This window comes from Saccopteryx bilineata, chromosome 4 (genome assembly GCF_036850765.1).
Source record: "Saccopteryx bilineata isolate mSacBil1 chromosome 4, mSacBil1_pri_phased_curated, whole genome shotgun sequence".
In the NCBI taxonomy this organism is placed as follows: Eukaryota; Metazoa; Chordata; class Mammalia; order Chiroptera; family Emballonuridae; genus Saccopteryx; species Saccopteryx bilineata.
This window is the reverse complement of record NC_089493.1, coordinates 183,924,231-183,941,815: the sequence shown is the minus strand read 5'-3', so window position 1 is coordinate 183,941,815 and position 17,585 is coordinate 183,924,231. Positions and strand designations below refer to the sequence as shown.

Sequence of the window (17,585 nt, the reverse complement as noted above, 5' to 3'; positions counted from 1 at the left end):
GTGGAGAGTTTCCACACTGGCAAACCAGGAATTTTCCACATGACACTGACCCCAAGCATCATGGGGACAGAAGCTCTCTTATTCAGAACTTTGCCCGCTGTATCTCCTCATCTGGCTGATGAATCATATCCTTTGTGATAAATCAGAACTCTAGTGACTAAAATGAATTTTTCTGGGTCCTGGGAGACATTCTAGCAAATTAATCACACACAAGGTGAGGGTCATGGGAACCTGTGATTAGTAGCCAGTCTCTCAGGAGTACATGGCACAGCCTGGACTTGGAACTGGCATCCTGAGTTGCAGGGGGGTGTTGGAACCTCCAATTTGTAACAAGTTTGGCAGAAGTACAGGTGACAAACTGGACTTGTGACTGGCATCTGAGGTGAAAGGCAGTCTCGTGGGACCCAGCCCCTCACCTGTGGAACCTGATTCTGTCTCTGGGTAGATAGTGCCAGGACCGTGTTGAATTCTTGAACACCCTGCTGGTGTCTGCAAATTTCTGGGTGGGGTACGCATGCTGGATTGGGTCCAGGAACCCTTCCACTGCCCGGGTTCAAATTCGGGAAACTCGGTTTCCTCCTCTGTAACACAGAGACTGAGGTCCCATCTGGAAGCATCATGGCAGTCAAACAGAAGCTTGGCATTCTCTGACTCCTGCCATGGCAAAGAACGTGTTATAGTAACTCAGAAGGGACCTTCTCTCATTTTCAGTGTGTAAAATCCATGTTGAATTAATAGGGTAAATGAGGGAAGTACAGTATTCATGAGAGATTCGGCAGGTGGCGGGTGTAAGGTTGGTGGATAATGGGGGAAACACCCGGGAACTTTGGCTAGAACCGCCTACAACCATGCGCGCCAAAAGAAAGTTCCCAGGAGCCCTTTGAAAAAAAGCGACCATCTGTCACCCAGTGAGATTTCACCACGTCATATCAGCTAGACCACCCTAGGGACCCTTTATTTTTTTTATTTTTTTATTTTTTCTGAAGCTGGAAATGGGGAGAGACAGTCAGACAGACTCCCGCATGCGCCCCACAGGGATCCACCCGGCACGCCCACCAGGGGAGATGTTCTGCCCACCAGGGGGCAACGCTCTGCCCACCAGGGGGCGATGCTCTGCCCCTCCGGGGCGTCGCTCTGTCGCGACCAGAGCCATTCCAGCACCTGGGGCAGAGGTCAAGGAGCCATCCCCAGCGCCGGGGCCATCCTTGCTCCAATGGAGCCTCGGCTGCGGGAGGGGAAGAGAGAGACAGAGAGGAAGGAGAGGGGGAGGGGTGGAGAAGCAGATGGGCACCTCTCCTGTGTGCCCTGGCCGGGAATCGAACCCGGGACTCCCGCACGTCAGGCCGACGCTCTACCACTGAGCCAACCGGCCAGGGCCGGGACCCTTTAAATATCCCGCACATGGGTCACCACTTTCCACTTCCCTGGCCTCCATCTTTTCTCCGGGCCAGGGAACCTCGTTGGGCGGGAAGCGCTCTGTACTGAATAAAGGCCTTTGCTATTCCACACTTTGTGGCTCCGGCCCCTTCCTTACTTCTCCGCGGGGGGAAAAATACCTTACAGGGAGAACTCTTAAGTAGAAAAGTTTCAGTTTCTTAAGATTTATGAAGCCCAAGAACTAAAATAGAGATAGCTCTTTGGGTGTAGTGGCCAGACAATACATCATGAAGAGGAATGGTTGGGATGGACTTTTCTTAAGGTCATTTATTCTAGCACATCTGCTCCACCTGCATGCCCCTCAAGCACTCTTTTGGGCTCTGCTTAAACATGGTCAGAAATGTGGAACTCGCCATTTTGGAAAATTCTTGCATTATGCTCAACTCTGCCGTGGTAAATCATGGAGAATATGATGCCTAAATAATTCATTTGAGATGAGAAATAGTATTCATTTGGCACTGTCTCTGGAGTCCTCACACCTAAGATGAAGTAAAGGGGAGGAAAGGAGCAAACATTATGGTGGAATGTTTTCAAGATAACGTATAATCAGAATAATTAATACAAATGCACATGTGATGCTAGTTTCTGAAAATGTTTATCTTATGAAGGGAATTGTAATTATCATGTCTAGGCTTGGCATTAAAAAGGAAAGGGTGAAAATCTCCTTACAGATACTTACTTTTCTCTTCAATAGGATTGAGGCAATTTACTTGGGGCTAGTGGTTTCCTGAGATTCATAACCCATGCTATTCTCTTTCAGCTTGTAGCTTTTTTATAAGGGCACCTTTTCTGGGATGAGTTGGGTTGATAAAAAGAGGGTGTTGTATATAAACAAATGATGGCCAGTCTCATAAATAAAAAGTACGTGGGAAGAGCAGAAGACATGAATTTTCTGGATGTAACGGACTGAATTGGACACACACCCCCACCTCACCCAAATGTATATGTTGAAGTCTTATACCCAATGTAACGGTATTTGGAAGTAAGAAATGTAGGAAATAATTAAAGCTAAATGAAGTCACAATGGTGGGGCCTTTATCCAATAGGATTAATGTGCTTATATAAAGAGACATCAACATCAGAGAGCTTGCTCTCTGTCCCTCCACCCCTTCTTTCCCCTCTGTCACAGGCACCATGATGCCGGGGCTTCCCTTCCACTCACTGATTCTTGAGTGTCTCTTCTTCCCTTCCCTTGTCTGCTAGGTCAAGTCTTCCTTTGGCTAAATGAGCAGAAATGAGATAAGCCATTCCCATCTTTTGATGAGGTGACTTTTTTATTCCTCTCTGGCACACATCACAGTTTATAAGTATATCTTACATTTTTATTATTTTGGGGCTTTCCGTTTCTATTGAAAATTCAGAGTTGGCATAACTTGGTCATCACTGTATCCCCATGGTATATCATAAAGCCTGGCACCTGACCATTTGTTTAATAAATGTATCATCTCAATTAATTTCTGGAACCTCCTTTACTCTTTCCTCTGTACCTCAATCTCCCAAACACTATCCACATCTGATTACAGAAAACATTCTTCCAAAGCATTCTCTCTTCCTCTCATCCAAAAACTCTTCTCCTGCCTCTCATCATCTTCCTGTTTGCTCACCCCTCTCTTCCACTAAACTGTACTCTCTCTGAGGGGCGGGCCATACTGTGGGTCTCCCACATCATCAGAGCTGAGCAGGATGTCTGGCACTGCCAAGGCCCCAAAAGTCATTTACGTACAGTGCTTGAACTGAGTCCAGTGTTGTCCAAGAGGCAGTAGCTAGCATGCCAGTTGTTTGCTTGTTTTTTGAAAAATCATCTAAATTCTCTTTAGAAAAATACATCTGTGAAGGTCAGTGTGGGGTGTATTCATGTCAGAAGGTAGCTGGTATCAACTAGAACATGTCCTTGACATTTTCCATGGGGTCAGCACAGTGGTCTCCAATAGTGAAGGCAGTAGAGAGAGGCTGTTCAGCATGAGATGCCCATCTGGATGGCTTTGTTTTAACCAAATTGATGTATTATTTGTGCATCACCTCGCCGTGCAGTAAGCCTCCCAGAAATTAGCTATGGTGTCTTCATTTGCTTTTGAAAGTGTGAATAGCTTCAGCAGAACTGATCCTCTCTCCATGTTCTTACTGAAGTGACAAAAATGGGGAAACCTTTTAGGGAAGAACGTGGATGGGAAACGATCCTTTCCTACTAGAGAAAAGCATGCTAGACATCGTACAAAAGGCCTCCCCAACCCATGCCACACTCTATGTGACCCCTGTCCATGGAGCCAGGAGCATGTGAAGGGTGGCATTCACGTCCTCTTTGTGTTGTATAAATCCCATCTCCCTGCTCGAAATGATTGGAGCCAGTATGTGTCGGACCTTTGTGGGTTCATTTCAATTCCTCTCCAAGAAGTTTAGAATTGGTGTTTCCAGATGCTGGTCACGTTTTCTTTTTGCCTGAGTCTAGGAGACCTATGCTGGGGAATGTGGGCATTCACTTCGCATGACGGGCAGAGGAGACGGAGAATGGGGGTTCTGCCAAGAGGAAGGATGGAGAGAGACGAAGGAGAAGAGCAGGGTCAAAAAAAAGCACAGCTCCAGAGAGACTGAGAGAGAGACACAGATGAGGATGGGAGTTACCTGCCTCCGGCATGTTCTCTCATCTCCACCCTTTTGGAGACGGGACCTCACATGGTTCCTGTGAGAGACCCCTGCTTCTTTCGAAGTTGCTCTCAATATAGTTTGAAAGGATTTTCCCTTACTTGAAATCAAAAAGTAGTTGAGCAAGGCAAGCATTTTATGCTAATACTGACTCTCTGGGCATCAAAAAGGGACTCTTAAAAAAATTATATTAAAAAAAGTAAAACTGAGACCTATAGGAAAGTGAAGAGCAGGGAAATTGGACTTGAAGGAGGTGATCTGGGGTTCAGCTGGGCTGAAACGATAACTTTCTGTCCTTCTCTGGAAGAAATCAAATTATCAAGAGAGAGCATCAGAGGCACCGACTGTTGCCTCGGTGCTAGTTTCTCTGTGTTGTCGCAGAGGAGTCAGTGGGCAACCAGGAAGCAATGCCCGAAGTGGTATGGAAAATCAGTGTAGTTGCTAATTATTTATTGGTTACATTGCTTAGAGAAGTGCCTGTCTCCCAGGCCCACGCATTCGGTTTGCTTGGATGATTCTCACTATTTTTGAGTCACCAAAGGATGTTTTTGGGCTCCAACATCCACTGAGGACACAAAGGTTTGCAGCACATGAGGTACAAAGACATTTGTGTTCTCAGAAATAAACCCTGATATCACGTGGGTGTGAGAACATGATTGGACAGTGGGAAGGCTGGCCTTTCAACTGGTTTACTGGCTGAATGCCTGGGCCCCAGCCTAACATTTGGGGGTGATAGCAGCATCACTGGAGTAAGTATAGAACTAAGATAACTGGTTTAAAAAGAGTTATCCTTAAGGTTAATCCGTATAGTAAGTTTCCAGAAGGTATATAGTAATTGAAGTATTCTAGAGATAACCGCATTATGCAGATATTTCCCTGTGGGGTTCTGTTAGCTCCATCCCTTTGGTAGTTAACCCTGGTGATGTCACGGGAGCCACCATTTGTGACGTTTACTGTATGTGAGGACCCGTGCAAAGGACTTCATGGATGGTCATCTGAGCCATTCAACAACCCTATGATGGACTCAATTTAGTAAAAAAAAAAAAAAAATTGTGTATAGATCAGACAGAGAAGAGAGTGTATATTTAAATAACTACATGTTTGTGGCAATTTGAACTAAGCTTTGTTCTTAATAAACCATCACAATATATAAAATCCCATGTAAGATTAAAAGTATATTTCAATGAGTTTTGGATAGATGCCCTGAGGGCACATCTCAGAGTAATTATTAGGAAAAAAAAAAGATTTCAAAACCTATAATCCCACATCTAGATATTAAAGACTAGCAAATTTTCAGGGTCTCCTACAGCTGTCTTTTTTTTTTTTTCCTGAAAAGATCTCCTATTGAGTATTCTGTGGAGACTTCAAAACTTATTTTATCTTCCAATCTAAAAAAAAATCAAAAAGAAAGGGGCTTTACTCATGAAGCAATTCCTCAAAATTATTCCCATAAGTTGAAGTTTATCGACTTTGGTAATAAGCAAAAAATATGTATAATTTATATGTAATCACAATGTTTGTCTTTCTCAATGCTTATAATGTTCCCTGTGTGTGTGCGTGTTCACTCTAGAATGGAAACAAGAAAGACATAAGCTATATAAATTAAAGTCCTACCTTGACTTGAGTTTTCTAGGTATCTGTGGGCAATCCCTTATCTCCTATTGTCTCATTTTTCTCAATTACAAAGTCAAGATTTAAATATGTGCAGTTTTGTTTTGAGAACAAAAGTACAAGACAGTGGTATTAATATGCTTAATCTTGTTGATATTTTTCCCACAGTGGAGTGATATTCATTCAAAAACCATGACAAACTTTCTGTCGAGAGGGTTTTCCAAAGGGCTTTTGCTTCTGTCTTTCTTGAGACCTTTAGAAAACATTATGTGATGGGGAAACTTTAATTTTTTTAGAGGGTTAAAGGGGACTATTGTAGCATAAAATTGTACAAATGTGATTGAAACAAATGGAGCATTTAAATCAATAACAACAAATCATTAGAACAGCTGGTAATTAACCTTCCATCTCCGTAAAGGATTATTTAGACGGCAACACGGGGCAGCATCTTGTACACAAGCGTGATGTTAGTGGAAAACCTGCTGGTCCAAACACGGTTTTAATCATGAGTTAGACATATGAAATGGAACATAATTTGATTTTAAAACTGAAGCTATTCAGATGCAAAACTTCCAAAGGTGACAGAAGATAATAGTGCAGGCTTTTCCATTTCCATAGCCGTCTCATCTCTAGATTACAGTTTATTTTTGTAAACATAATTTACTTACGCTCTGCATGACTGGGGTAAGAAGAAATAGCTTTTGAAAAATGAGAAATCTATCACACAAAGGGAAAAAAATGTACTCTTCTACACAAGGAACAGGAGAGACAATGATCCTTTTTCTCAAGTCAAATGACCTCCAAACTATTGCATAGTGCTTAGTGTGTCAGACTAATTTACCTATCAGCTTTAGGGAGACCTCAAAGGAGTTCCAGTTTTATTGTAAATAAGCTAGACTTTATCAAAGGTAATGGGGCTGATGCATAGCATAGTCTCAGCAAGTCACAGCAACTTAGATACCCTCGTAAGGCAAATGGTAGAGTAAGTCTCACTCTTTTGTCATTCACTCAACAAAGTTGTCAAAATCTAATGCCTATGTTGCTCTTTATAAGATACTGGGAGAACACAGTGGCAAGTTAACTGAGTCTCTGAATTCCTGGAATATGAAAGCTAATAAAGGCAGGTGAGCAACTCATCACTGCTGGAATAGTCACTGGATAAAGTGGGAACACATAAAAAGAACATATAATTCACTCTGAAAGGGTCAGGGAAGGCCACTTGTATGGAGCACCAGCTAAGCCATGATCTGAGGCATGAGTAGGGGGTAGCCCGGGGAAGAAGGAAGGACTGGGTCAATGTTTGGAGGAATTTCAGTGCAGTCATATAGAAATCAGAGAGCTCTATGGAGCTAGCTGCACATACTGCATCCAGCAATAGTTCAGAGTTCAATGAAAGGAGATGGAAAGATTGGGCTGAAGAAATAAATACTAACCATATTATAAAGTATCTGATACCTCTACTAAAACTATAAGGATGACATGGCTCTACACACTCAAGTCCTTGCATTTTTCCCCCTGTGGGTTATTTAAGCTGAGTTATGGGTTGTGTTATGTGGGTTATTAGGTTTCAGATATATATTTACAAAGTCATCCTCACATCTTGTGTAGAGCCAAACTTCCTTCACAACACTAGTTTGTCATTGTACCTCCATACCCCACAAAAGAACTTTTCCCCTCATGTATGCCTGACATGGACTTCTTTCCAGTGTTTTCCATTCTTGATCAGTCAGGGTAACCAATTCTTCCCTGGCTGTGCCATACTTACTTTTGGTTGCTAAATTATTGCTACCTCATGAATATGTCAATCTCGCCAAAAGATTGTGTCCCAAGGGCCAATGCAGATCATTCGGAAAAACAGGTCCAAAATGGATACTCTTCTGATGGGTGTCAAGGAAAACATCCCCTAAAGAAAACAACTAGTTTCATAACCATCAGGGTGTAGAGTTCTTTGCCAGAGGAGAAAAACCTAAGATATCCCTTCATAATTTATAAACCCGTTTTCCTGGTAACAATTGAAAACTTTAGTTTGAATTAAAAGGATGATGTATTGTAGGGTTGTTTTCAACCAATCATAAATGATGCCAACATTTTGTGTACGTCAATATAACATGAAGGGCTCAGTTAACTAGCCTTGACCTGATTATAATTTTGAAAAAAAATACCTAGCATTTTAGTTTCTCTGAGATCAACTAGACACGCCAAAATTTTCTATCTCATTCAAAGGATACAAAGTAAGTTAAAAGTGGAGGAAGAGGCCCTGGCCCGTTGGCTCAGCATTAGAGTGCCGGCCCAGCAAATGGAAGTCCCAGGTTTGATTCCTGGTCAGGGCACACAGGAAAAGTGCCCATCTGATTCTTCCCCCTTCCCCCTCTCCTTTCTCTCTCTCTCTCTTCTTCTCCCACAGCCAAGGCTCCATTGAAGCAAAGATGGCCCCTGGTGCTAAGGATGACTCCATGGCCTCTGCCTCAGGCACTGGAATGGCTCCAGTCACAACAGAGCAACACCCCAGTTGGGCAGAGCATCGCCCCCTGGTGGGCATGCCGGGTGGATCCTGGTCAGGTGCATGTGGGAGTCTGTCTGACTGCCTCCCCACTTCTCTCTTCGGAAAAATACAAAAAAAAAGTGGAGGAAGAAAGAAATTCTGACAAGGGCATTATGCTTCTGTCTAGGTACCATCTTCACCATGCATGTTGTAAGTAGAAGCTAGAAAATTCCATCAAAATTGGGCAAGCCTTTCTCATTCTAGGATCACAGATCGGGTACCACTTTAGGCAATTTAAAAAATCTTCTTCCTTCTACTGCCTTTGATTTGAACATGGATGAATTCTATGTCCTTTAACTCTACCATTTTCAGATGTCGTGCTGTTTTTGAATCCAGCAAAAGTAGGGGTGGAGGAGTCATTTGTTCAAAGAATACATGTGAATTGTGAATAAGTTTTTGAGGTTGACTAGCCAAAAAAAAAAAAAAGGAATTCATAAAATCCTTCTCAACAGAGAGGAAATGTTCAGTGAAATGTTATTAGTTACTAAGGCCACGACTGCTATTTTCAGGACACTGTGACAAACTCTTACAAGAAGCCAGAGGACATAAGTATATATTTCTAACTCCATTTGTTGACAAGGAGAATCACACCGAGAGATTAAGCGTCACGTGCAGAGCCGGCCCACCTCCTGACTCAGTCTACTGTGTCTGCTTCCTGGATACACACACAGTGGGTTTCTCAGCTTTCCTGTTCAGTCAGTTGTAGCCAAGTCCCGAGTGCCAGCCAATGCCCTCTGAGAGAAGTGAGGAGTGCCCCTTCCAAGCTTGACTTGTGACAATACCCCATCCCCATACTTTTTCTTCTTCTGCCATAAACTTTTGAAGCCATCATGGAGAATGAAAGAATGACAACATGGATGAACCTGGATCTTTGAATCACTAGCTGTAGAACAGACACTAGCCAATCAGGAGTATTTGTTTGGGTCTTTTCATAAAAGAATAGTAGACGTGGTTTAATTGTATTAAACCACTGAGATTTAGGAATCGGTATTTGTGCCCTAACAAATACGTGTAGCTAATAACTGGAGGAAATGGGACTTGAAGCAAGGCATGCCTTGCCCCGGAGCATATGTTCCCAACCACTTCTCAACTGTCAGACCATGTAACGCCTCCAATATGTTGCCTCTGGGATGGCTGTAATGGGGATGTGATATTGGAAACTAATTACCTGAAACATTTGCAGAATGGTCCCCAAGCCACAAGCTCAGTGCTGATTCCATCCGAAAGGTACATTATTTTTCTGTCTCTCTCTCTCTCTCTAGGAACTCAGAATCCTAGAAAATTTAATATGCCTAATAGATGACAATACAAGGTGATGGTAGTGGCTGCTTGCCTGTTTGTGACAACGCATCTACTGATTTAATGGTTTCATTGATTAAGGTCATTTTAACCACTGGATCCAAGAAACACACCATCTGGGCTTCCCAGAACTAGACACAGCAAGATTTTGTCATCTAGCACTATGGAACCTGGGGACTTACATAGGCATTGGAACTTGGCAAACAGAGTAAGTGAGAAACAAATTCCTTCTTCTTCTGGATGTGTTCACGACAATTGGAGATGATAAAAATCATCAACCCATTTAGTTTATCTAGAGTTTGGGTCTAGAAGTTATTGTGGAAATCTATCTCACCAGATGGAGAAAATGAGTTGTGTTTGGACCCACTGATGCATTCTAATGTCGCAGTCCCTCTTGGCCCTCAGTCCCCCGGATCGCTGAAGAAAATAATTTGCCACAGGAATTCAGAAGTAAATGCTATATTTACAAGACCTTTGAAAAATCTATCCTGTTAGGGTTTGATCTATTTACTGTGTCTCAAGTAAGGATATAAAATAGGAAGATAGTGTCTTGTCACTTGGAGGTAATGTGCTGTTTTGAGCTGCGATATAGGAAAATCTTTGGTTATAGCAATGGGACTAATCTCTTCTATCTATGTGTTTGTATGTATGTGTGTTTTGGGGGTTTTTGTTTTGTTTTTTTTGGCATTTGAAGTTATTAATAATCCACGAAGACATAAAAATCTCCCTTGGGAAGGAAATACAGGAACCAAAACATAAATTACTTGAAAAGGACTCATTGCAGAGCTATTCCCAAAAGTAGATTGTGATCAGCAAGAAGAAAGGTTAGAATTAAGGTTAGCTCAGGAAAAAAGGGGCAAAGAGCTCCCCAAACTTAATTTCTTCCACTTCTCTGCCCCTCCCTGGGCCAGATTGGTAAAGAAATGTTACCTTTATGTTGTATGCATAAAATAGAAATTAAATGCAGTAGTATCAGTATCTTTTAGTCATGGCTATATTGCATGAACATATTTTCACATCCCAAATATACCTTTTAAAGCCAAGCAACCTAACAATAAAACTCTTTAAAATGCTTCAAATTGGTGGTAATAACTCATTTACAAACTTAGTTGGTGCTGTCTCATTTAAAACTCATTTCCATGGTATGTATACATGTAGGCCTCGTTTTGAATATTCAGAGCACTTTGTTTGAATTGAATTTCTTGTGCTTATTAATCATATGCAGTATTGGGAATGGAACCTCAAAATAACACCGCCTCCCAGGGAGTGGCTTTTCCACAGCTTGCCAGAGTATAGTAAGTATTAAAATACAGCAGGAGAAACTATTCCTCCATGCTTACCTGTTATGTAAGATATTCCAAAATTTATACCCTACTGCCTGAGATATTTTGTGAGAGCTTTGTTCTTATCAACCTCCTTTCTTTTTCACTTTCTTTTTCACTAACTGAGAAGTGGCTGAAAAACATGATGATGAGAATAAATTAAGATGCACTTATTTTAGATCACCCATGTGTGCGATACAGGAAGAAAGGCTTTGGTTCTCCTGGTGCCTGACGTTAGGGCCACAGGTTTTTCTCATAGACAGCATGCCCTTGGTGTGTTTAGCTAAAGATGTTGGCTAAGGGCAGGGTGATTTTTATGTCAAACCTTAAAGGCAGGGAGTCCCGGGTTCGATTCCCGGCCAGGGCACACAGGAGAGGCACCCATCTGCTTCTCCACCCCTCCCCCTCTCCCTCCTCTCTCTCTCTCTCTCTCTCTCTCTCTTCCCCTTCTGCAGCCGAGGCTCCATTGGAGCAAAGTTGGCCCAGGTGCTGAGGATGGCTCCATGGCCTCTGCCTCAGGTGCTAGAATGGCTCTGGTCGCAACAGAGCAATGCCCCAGATGGGCAGAGCATCACCCCCTGGTGGGCGTGCTGGGTGGATCCCGGTCGGGCACATATGGGAGTCTGTCTGACTGCCTCCTCGTTTCCAACTTCAGGAAAAAAAACAAAACAAAACAAAAAAACCTTAAAGGCAATTATCAGGAACTATTGTTGCTGAGAACGGGATGTAGATTCATGTGGGTGATACTGCTCGGAGGATAAGAAAGCAGTCTGAGGCTGGCGTGAAGCTTGACTCCCTGTCACATTGTTAGGGAGCTGCTTGCAAGTCCTGTACCATCTCTGTGTCTCAGCTTCCTCCCAGATGGGGTTAGCAGCCTCACCTGTCCCACGGGGTTGTGGTGAGACTATGAGACACTCATAGGGAGCACTTATGAGTTGTCGGCCCAGAGCTGAAATCCCACGACTACGTCGCCACTCTGCTCTGGGCACCAAGGTATTGAGAATGCATGGAGAGATCTCATCCAATCTGCACCCATTGTAGAGATGGGAACACTGAGGCTCGGAAGTAACACAGGCTTCTATGAGTTAAGCTAGTGATTAAACAAAGTGTTCTAACCTTACACTACACAGCCGTGGAATGGAAGCATGTGCAGTGACAACAAGGAACTCAGAAGCCCAGCTCTCTAGGGCGGGGTATGCCACTCCTGCCTGAATCGACTGACAGTTTGCACAAAAACCAGAAAGGCGAATATGTCTGCTGGAGCCAGCAGGCCACGAGAACAAAGGTCCGTGTCAAAGGTGAAGCTCAAGGTTATTTCAAGTGATTCGGGAAGCTGAGGAGGCCTCCTATTGGATGCTCCAATTCTTAAGTGAAAAAAAGAAAAGAAACCTCGACTTTGTCATTGTTCAATGTGAGCTGAGATAGGGCTCAGGCAGCTGCACATACCCACGCGTGCTTTCCCAAAGGGTCACGCAGTGTGATGTCTCTACAGCAGTCTGCAGAATGCTCCAGGAGGCTTCCAACGATGGCTAGGGCTTTGTCACTGTGGCAGGGAATGGTGACCATCGCCAGGCATAAGACTCTTTTTAACCCAATGGAAACAAATGACCTTTCACTCTCATCATCTTCCAGCCTTGATACTAAGAATGGGGACTCTGGAGACTTCCTGAGATATCTCTGTGCTCCGCTCTGTGTCTTTAAGAAGGAAATATTAGAGATGTAATCAAATTAGTCTGAATCTATGAGGCCATGTGGTGGTGTCAGAACCTGCTTTAGAACATAAAGCCCTCTAACCCCAACACCTGAAATTTAGAATCTTCAGGACTTTGGGGAGATGCCCCCAAGTCCCCCTGAAATCAGGTACAAATTATGCTTTTATCAGCATGTTTTAGGAGAAAGGCTCCCAAGCTTGTCTCAAATCCGAATAGGGATCTGCTTCATAAAAATGTTAAGAAGTGTTCATCTCAGCCTTCCTCTCGGAATATTGAATGAATCTCAGTTCTTGCTCTAACCCTACAGTTACAGTACAGCTAATCCCCAGGTTTAAGGGCTTCAGACCCACTTCACACTGACCGGGGAGGCAAGGAGAGTGAGTGCTTTGGTTCTTTTTTTTTATTTTTATTTTTTATTTTTTTATTTTTTTGTATTTTTCTGAAGCTGGAAACGGGAAGAGACAGTCAGACAGACTCCCGCATGCGCCCGACCGGGATCCACCCGGCACGCCCACCAGGGGCGACGCTCTGCCCACCAGGGGGCGATGCTCTGCCCCTCCCGGGTGTCGCTCTGCCGCGACCAGAGCCACTCTAGCTCCCAGGGCAGAGGCCAAGGAGCCATCCCCAGCGCCCGGGCCATCCTTGTTCCAATGGAGCCTTGGCTGCGGGAGGGGAAGAGAGGGACAGAGAGGAAGGAGGAGGTGGGGGTGGAGAAGCAAATGGGCGCCTCTCCCATGTGCCCTGGCCGGGAATCGAACCTGGGTCCCCTGCATGCCAGGCCGACGCTCTACCGCTGAGCCAACCGGCCAGGGCCTGCTTTGGTTCTTGATACTGTGAAAGGCCAGGGATAGCTTATGGCACAAATGGCTGGAGAAAAGCTTTTACATAAGATCGATCACCAAGACCTTTTTTGTTCTTTCCCTCTCGGTCTCTCGACTCTACTCTTTTTCAATGTAAGGAAAGGCCTGGCTATCTAGTGGCAAGACATCCATTGTAGTTCCAATCTCACAACCCCCTTGCTGAGCAAAGCCGGTGGAAAGGGTGCATCTCCTACTGGGGAATTTCAGTAACTGACTCAGATTGGACCGATTTGAATTGCATGTCCTCTCCCTGAGCCAGTCACTCTTGCTCAGTAGATTTCAATTTTGCTCATTTGGCAACACCCGGAGGCAGCTTTGGTCGATGCAACTCGAGCATGCTACTGGCATCTGGTGGGTGAGCCAAACACCCTCCAGTGCCCGAGTCAGCCCTCCACAGTAAAGAAGTATCCAGCTCCAGATTCAATAGTAATGAACTTGGGAAACCCTGGGATAGCCAACGCAATGGAAGTGTGATTTATCAGGCCTGGAACGCATGCCTATCCCTGGAGTGAGACAAGATGATCCAACAGTCAAAGTGCAGAAGGGAAGGTTTCCAAAGGCAGATCAGGATGTCGACGCCAGGGGAAGAAGGAGTGTTTCCAGGCAGGCAAAATCTAGAGATGTCTGCTGAGAAATATTTTTAAGTGCTCTTCGTCATTAACGAGTAGAGCATAACACTACATTCTGGGCTTATTATTTAAGTCTCACAAAATAATCAAGCATGATAATTATACCCATTTTATAGATAAAACACTTAAGGCTCACGAAGCTTATGAGAGGCAGAGAAGTGTAAGAAACTCAGGATTGCCTGACCTGTGGTGGCACAGTAGATAAAATGTCGACCTGGAAATGCTGAGGTCGCCGGTTCGAAACCCTGGGCTTGCCTGGTCAAGGCACATATGGGAGTTGATGCTTCCAGCTCCTCCCCCCTTCTCTCTCTCTGTCTCTCTCTCCTCTCTCTCTGTCTCTCTCTCTCCTCTCTCTCTCCCTCTCTGTCTCTCTCTCTCCCTTTCTCTCTCTTCTCTAAAATGAATTTTTAAAAAAAATTAAAAAAAAAAAACTCAGGATTTCTGACTTCATAGTCTAAGCTCTCTCATATTAGTCTCTGTCCTAAGATTCTGTTTGGTGAAGGAAAAAAAAATGTTCTACTTAGAAAAGCAGGAAGACCCCTCTTGACTTCAGTGAAAAGGAATACTCTCACAAAGCCAGTACCTGGTTACACGTGCTCTATGCATGCCTGATCTGGTTTTTACTTGGACATTTTAGGTCTTTGACTGATCTCACTTTTTGCTTGCATGAATCGGGTTTATTTAGAACAAGCAGACCTCTTTGAGGGCATAGATGTCCTGACTTCCTGCCCATTCTTCATCACAAATGTCAGATTTCAAATGCTTGCCACAGAGTAGTTCGGATTTACTCTGTAGCTCGACTTTGGTGAACTGGTACAATTGGGAGTGATAAATGCCTCTGAAAAAAAACTGCATGGCCCTGGATTTGTGTGTGTGTGTGTGTGTGTGTGTGTGTACATTTTAGGGTCTGGGTGTAAGGATTACTGGCTTTATTAGCAAAGTCTTGTAAACTGATTCTTTTTTTTTTTAATTTTTCTTAATTTTTAGAGAGGAGAGAGTAAGAGAGAGAGAGAGAGAGAGAGAGAGAGAAGGGGGAGGGAGGAGCAGGAAGCATCAACTCCCATATGTGCCTTGACCAGGTGAGGCCAGGGTTTTGAACCGGCGACCTCAGCATTCCAGGTTGACGCTTTATCCACTGCGCCACCACAGGTCAGGCAGTAAACTGATTCTTTATCTGTCTTGGCTCTTGTGGTTTGTTTATAAATCATATCAGACATATTTTATATTTCAGTCATTTTTAACATTTTTATGGACATTTCTAAACATATCAAAAAACAAAATGTACAAACCAGTCTCCTCTACCAATTACCCCACTCTAATACCCATCAATATTTTTGCATTCTTATTTCACCTAATTCTCTTGAGATTTTTTTCTGGCATATTTTATAGCAAATGTCAGCTATGCTGTTTCTTAACTCTAAGGTATAGTACTGTGCATCTCAAAAAATATGTTTGTACGTATTACAATGCCATTGTCAACATAAAGCAAAATCAACTCAAGTTCCTTTGGTATAATACCAAATCTGTATGGACATCAAGAAAGGTGTTTATACTTGGTTTGTTCAAATTCATATTAAGCAGGGTTCACTAATGGCACTAAGTTGTTAATACTTAAGTATATAGGGGGTTTGGGGTTATGACACAGTTCCGTTCCTACAACAGTGATGTAACCCGCATTTTGGTGTAAGTCGAAACACACCCTAGCCTAACACAAACAGAACACTTGTGCTTTTAACAGTTCAGAATGTCGTAGGGAAGCGTCCTGGGGGACGCCAACTCCCTCACTCAAATGCCATGGTATGCGTACTCTTCCACCGCGAACAACCAAACTGGTTGGTCCATGTTGTCCGTAAGTACAATGCTAACAGCGTAAGCTAAAACACGTCTTAATTTTTTTAAGTTTTTATCATATGTCAAGACTGTTGTAGCCAGAGAACCCCCATTGATGATACATCAATGCTTAGGTTGCTAATAATAAAGTTGGTAAGTCTCTTTTAAGATAGAACACTGTCCCTCTCCCCTCCCATATTTTATGCCGCTGATTTGCTAAGAGCTCCAGATAAGTTCTGTTGCTCTTCTTCCCGGCTTTTGGCCAATTGTTTGCTCCCTGTGTGGTTGGTCTTATTTATCGTGGCTGTACTTTTTGTATACTGGGATGTGGAGCTAAAACTGATCAAATTCAGGATGAACTTGAGTCTTCAGGTTTGTTGCGGTGGTACAGCATAAGAGGGGACACACGTCTAACTAAGTCCTTCACTTAATGACTTACCATAGTTTGATGACTAAGAACTAGAATCAGCTGTTTTATATGCATTGCAAAATTGGTATTGTTTGTTGTTGTTGTTTTCTCTAGTTCCGTCATTTCTTGTGCATTTATAAAATGGAGTTCTCTTATTTACCAGGGCCATTTAATAATTCCCCTGAGTTAGGAATCATAAAGAAAAAAGCGAGATAAATAAATATTTATTTATTTCCTTTTAAATGATCAGCGTTCAGAATCATGGTTAGTAGAGTAGCAATCTTTCATGGTGCCAAATGACTTGTATTTTGTTTCCATATATCCTTATTTTGGGGAGAAGGAAGGAATCATATTGTTTTTCTTTCTTTTTTTTTTGTGATACAGACAGAGAAAGACAGAGAGAGGGATAAATAGGGACAGACAGATAGGAAGAGAGAGAAGAGTCAGTTCTTCGTTGTGGCACTCTGGTTGGTCATTGATTGCTTTCTCACATGTGCCTTCACCAGGGGGCTACAGCAGACCGAGTAACCCCTTGCTCAAGCCAGTGACCTTGGGCTCAAGCCGATGAGCCTGCACTCAAGCTGACAACCTCGGAGTTTCAAACCTGGGTCCTCCGTGTCCCAGTCCGATGCTCTATCCACTGCACCACCGCCTGGTCAGGCCAGAGTCATATTTTCTTATGAACTCACGGCAAATCCTGTCCTCCTAGCCCCTTGGGTGCTTAGCGGCAGTCTGGAGTCAGAAAAACTAATCCACCAAACCAAAATTTTTAAAACACCAGAGGAAGCATGGCCCAAGCACCAGGCTGATTAATACAGGAAACACACCGGTAACAAAAAGTGTAACATGAGTAAAATAACCATTTTTAAATTATTTTAATCACTCTCACCATATAGATTTGGGCTGCACAAAGTTTGTTGGTTTGTTTTTGACAAGCTGTCTATGGCATGGGTTCGTCTTGCTCTTTCCAGGCAAGCAAGAGACGCATAGACTATCAGGGATTTTTTCCCCCGGGTAACGTACATTGGTCGCTGCTCACTCCCTCAGAAACTACAAGTCGCCATGGCCGCTTCGGTGTGGCAGTGATGACTTCCCCACTGTGGATTGCTCCTGCAGAAGCTGGAAACTGAAGTCTGGGGGATGCTGTGGGTGACCACAAGAGGAGTGTTAATATGTTAGGATCCAGAGAAGAATTTTGTGGGCAACCCACGTAATAAATTTCCCCCAAATTTCAAATATGATTACTAGAGATGATGCTAAAGCAGTATGTCTACCGATGTTCTTTTAACTTTTT

The 17,585-nt window shown here is 43.4% G+C and overlaps 1 non-coding gene across 1 annotated transcript; it reads right to left on the bottom strand.

Moving 5' to 3' along the window:
• Window positions 1–1,301: 1,301 nt before the first annotated feature.
• On the bottom strand, window positions 1,302–1,377 carry TRNAV-GAC (transfer RNA valine (anticodon GAC)). The gene has a single exon. It is a non-coding gene; the product is annotated as a tRNA-Val (tRNA).
• Window positions 1,378–17,585: the final 16,208 nt, after the last annotated feature.